The sequence below is a fragment of the Penaeus monodon genome, chromosome 4 (assembly GCF_015228065.2).
Source record: "Penaeus monodon isolate SGIC_2016 chromosome 4, NSTDA_Pmon_1, whole genome shotgun sequence".
NCBI classification, from domain to species: Eukaryota; Metazoa; Arthropoda; class Malacostraca; order Decapoda; family Penaeidae; genus Penaeus; species Penaeus monodon.
This window is the reverse complement of record NC_051389.1, coordinates 42,519,388-42,524,387: the sequence shown is the minus strand read 5'-3', so window position 1 is coordinate 42,524,387 and position 5,000 is coordinate 42,519,388.

Below are 5,000 nucleotides of genomic sequence, written 5' to 3'. Positions count from 1 at the left end.
GCCACAATTTTTGCTCATAACACTACACTTTCTCAATTGTTAATATTAAAACGTATTACATGAAATGGCGTAATGTTGGATTCAGATGGACTTATCAAAATGTGGAATCATAGGCCTATTTCAGATATTGTAGGAAATGAACGGAGGAAGAGATATTTAAAGGGAAATTAACCTAGTAAATCCTTATCCCCAAGAGAAGTTATACATTATTTTATAAAGCAGGTTCTCTTATTATGAATACTTTCTCGCATTTCCCGTGAACTTGGATTGTTTTCTTTTTCTACAGTTTTCTTTTTCTCTGATACTCAGCAACTTAAAATGTTAATGTGTGCATGTGTGTGTGTGTGTATAATGATAATAATAATAATAATAATAATAATAATAATAAAATAATCATCAATCATCCATCTCCGAGAGGTGCTTATTAAAGATTTCCACTGAACCACTACCCATGGACGTACAGGAATGAAACGTATAGTTATTAGTCTTCTCTACAAAGGTCCCACCTAGAGTGACATACTTCTCCCAGTATTTTATGCAGCTTTGGACTCCTTGCTTGTAGAAGTTCGCTAGTTGCATTTGAAGCCATGGAGTGACTTTAGAAATCAGTGTCTCGTCATCTTGGAAACGTTTGCCTTTCAAAAATGACTTCATGGATGGAAAGAAGTGAAAGTCAGATGGTGCAGGTCAAGATAATGAGGATGAGGATATCATAGCCACAGGACCACGCTTCCATCTGGGCAATGAGAGAGTTGTGAACAGGGGCATTGTCTTGTACACAGAACCTTGGTCAACATTCTGTGCCTTTGTTTTTGATGGCCTCCCACAATTTTTGTAGCAGTGAAGCGTAGTAAGCTCCTGTAATTGTAGCACATTTTACCAGGAAATCTATCACTAATCCATGCTGGTTCCAAAAGACTGTTAGCATAACTTTGCCTGCCGAAGGTGTGAAACGTGCCTTTTTGGCTTGTGAGTCAAAGTGCTTACATTGTTTTGACTGAGCTTCTGGATAATAGTTTCATCCTGTGTAATTAGTCTGTCAAAAAATTCCTCCTTGGCACATAGCTAAACGATTTGGAACAATGGACTCATTCCTACTTATGGACAACTCTTGCATATGCAAATGGTCATGAATGATTTTGTCTGCAGATTCAACATAATCCTGATATCTTGGGCTAATGGACGAACTTTAATACAGCGATCAAAATGGCAGTCTCCAGCTATGGATGGTGTCCTTGTGGGAAACTAGCAATCTCACTGTTTTTTTATCTCACTATTATACCAAGTATAGGTTGTTGCTGGGTATCAGAAGACCTGAAACCTTTCTAGGTCCATTTTCTGGATGCTCAGACATGTGCCTTGAACATTGTGCCTCAGAGTCATGGCTTATGATTTGGCTACAGAGATCTTTAGTCCTGTCCTACAACACTCCTCAGATACAAGGTCCAGACAGTGCAGGGTGTCTGTATAGATGATCTTGCACCTCACTTGAGGATGCAGGACATTAGGGTGCTGAAAAGGGCTGGGCTGAGGACCCCACCCTGTGGTGTTCCATTTTCTAGTGGCATGTGCTGTGATAGGTAACCTTGGAATCAGACTTTGGCTGTTCTGTTCCTGAAATAGTCACCTGTCCAGGCCAAGAGCTTTCATCTGATTCCCTTCTGGATCAGGGTATCCTGAATAGCAAGAGGACATGTTAATTCAAAAGACTTCTCTAGGTCTAGGAATACTACCACAGATGTGATAAGAATACTACCACAGCTGTACCGGTTGTGCTTAAGAGTGTGGCTATGCTGTGTGCTGTGCTCATGCCCCTTTGAACCCATGGGGGTGTTCATGTGGGGGTCCCATTTTCCATTGTCGTTGGTGTAATACCATCCTCTTGGCCTTCTTCTCCACCAAAGCTGCAGTGGCTAAGGTGAGATCTAGGACCCATCCTTTGGCATGCATTGGCTCTTGGGTATTGAGAAGAGCGATCTCAGGGAATGTCTCAAGCATATGCAATAGCCTGTTGCATCCGGTCCCCTGCAGGGAGCCAGGATGAGGTGGTGTGCATTAAAGTTTCCCCCTATGATCACTGGATCTTATGCTGCAGTAGCACAAACCTGGCTAATGTCCAAGCTCCTACAGCCTGGCCTGCTGTACACATTGTACAGTTTCCGGGGGCCCCCAGCCAGGTGAATGTCAACAGCAAGAGATTCATCATTGTCTCTACTGTACGGTGCATTGGCTATAGCAGAGCAGATTGTTGCTCTGACCAAGGAGATTAAGCCTCTGATGCCAGCTGTGCTTGGCAGCATGAAGACATGATACTCTGAGAAGCGAACAGTTCCCTCTATTAATGTCTCCTGGAGCATGACAATATCACTGTTCCTTGATCGCACTATTGCTGAAGGATGGCATTTCTTATACTGAAGCCATTCCACCATAGTATGCTTAGATTGTGTGTCATGATATTCAGATTCAGTCCGACATATCAGAGTCTGACAACTCCATTGTAAAGTCCTCACTAATTGAGGGATCTTCATCTGTTTTTAGCCATGATACCTCTTGGCACAGATGGGATATTTAGCTGCTGTGTCTCTTTGGCCTTCCTTGTGTACCTTAAAGCACACCTCAATGTTGCGTGCCTTGCAACAGACACCACATTTGGGTTTAGCCTTGCAGCTAGCCTGGTGGTGACTATTTATTTGGTACTTGAAGTACCGAAGTGGCTCAGGTACATATGTTCTGAAGTTGTAAGAACCCCAGTTACCCAAATCAAGGGTAGTTGTTGGGGATCCTTTCAGGGTCAACAGGACTTGCCTGATTGGGGTCTTTCCTTTTGACATTCGGGATGGTCTGGGTGTGATGTGAATAAATCCACACCATACGAAACTGAGAAGCCAAGTAGCACTATCTTGATTTGCCTCTCATCAGGATTCAGTGGTGAGACACACTTTCCTTCCATCTTTAAGCTCCTTCGTTTCCCGCAAGAAATTCAGGTTAGCTTGATCTTTAGGAACAATGATCATGCCCTGGTCTCTGACAACCCGGATTGACAGCCGGATAATTCTCTGCATCTCCAATGGTCTCACCAACTGGTAGGCATTTGTCAAAGCCTTCAGGTTTAGAGGGAACCTTAAACTGTGGGAAACACCTAGGAGTCCAGACTCTCCTTCAGAATTTGTCTCCAGCTTAAGTCGTTGTGGACCATCCTTTCGGTTTGTATTCTGGGCTCTGGTCATGGGAGCAGCTGCTGGTTTGGCTGGCTCAGCTTGTATATCCATCTCAGTCAGGGAATACATCAGAGTTCTCCCTGATTTGGGTGCAGGCCTAGAGAGGCCAGCATGAGAGTCCATCTGCTCGATAATCTCATGTACTGACATGTTTTTGGGTGATAAGTTTTCTGTCTGGTCCATTTTAGCAGCAGGTCTGATAGAGTCAGCTTGTGTGAAACTCATTTCCCTCCCCTTGTCACAGTGCTCCAATGCTATCTATGCAATCGCATGATGCTATTAGGTTTAGAAGGATTTCCATCGTTTGTCGATTCTACAGGCTTGACCGGGAAATAGCGTTCCATGTGGTATTGATACTTCTCACCCATCTTTCAGTGGAGCATTGTTTGTTTGTCACTATCTAAAAAGAACAAGATTTCCCAGCATTATTTGTGATTACTGTAACCGCAGCTCATGTACAAACACGACCTAAAATACCAGCCATGGAATTGCAATTCTGTCATAGGGTTGGGTTTGGTAAACTTAAACTCATTACCTTGTATACTAATACTGGACAGATGTTCATAATAGGTTATAGATCGCTTTGAAAGGCCTACAGTCGTTAAGAGATACGTGACCCCATAATGACTAAGGTTGCACCAAATATTTGTGAGATTTGCACTTAAGATTATAGTTATAGCATAGACACCAGTAATGGTTAATTAAAGTGTTAGACTTCGACACTTATAATATCTATTTATATTTTGTACTTTTCCATTACTATTATGTGCACTCAGAATTCGTCCTTGAGATGTGCCGACGGAGCGAGTCGAGCTGCAAGCACTCTCTCAGGGCACGGTGGGTTTGGGATAAATATTGTTAATTAGATTTCACAGTAGTTACTTAAGAGAGTATCTCTGGTGTCAAACAGGGCGCACATCCATTGTATATATGAGACCCGCCGCGGCAGAAGGGTACTAAGCGCCACTGAAAGCAAAATGGTATTTTCTTTCATCAGCTGCTTCTGGTCCCACTCTACATTATGGTTGACATATTACCTTTATTCCAACATCCCATATGGTCCAAAATCCCATTGTTTACAAGGGTATGTTTTCCTTCGTGAATCAATGGGGTGATGCGCGCAGGCAGAAGGGTACTATATCCACTCGGCCAATGGGAGACGGAGTTTTGTGAGCGCCGAGCCAATGAGAGCACCACATTTTCCCTCGCCTGCGCCCCTTCTGCCTTGCTCATGCCCCTTCTGCCTGTAAAGCCATTAATGGTTGGCGTAGAGGGAAGGGGGAGGAGATGTGTGGATAAAGACAGCAAAAGGGTTACCTCAAAGCGAGTGAAGAAAGAAGAGTGAAAGAGTTACCTCAAGACACCAAAATCATTCAACATAGGTGGGTACCCCTAAAAAAAAAAAAAAAAAAAAAAAAAAATAGATAATGAAATGTGATTTCCTCTGCTTTAATACATGTTATAGGTGTGTTTCAGGATTTTCATTTAGTGTATATTACTTAACTTTAGCTCTATTGTACAGCTGTTAACACTCAGTAAAATTCCAAAACTTTAACCTCGTTTTCTCGCAAATAATGATTTTGGCGCTTAGTACCCTTCTGCCGCGGCAGGCCTCATATGCACATTTATCGAGTCCTTTTGGATCACTGCCTGGACCAACTAGAAGAGACGAAGAAAGCATACACAAAAGAAAGGAAAAAAAAAATCAATATTTAATTAATTAGCTTGGGTATATTTACACAAATGACACAAACAAAAAAGTCCACATATAGCAGGGATACA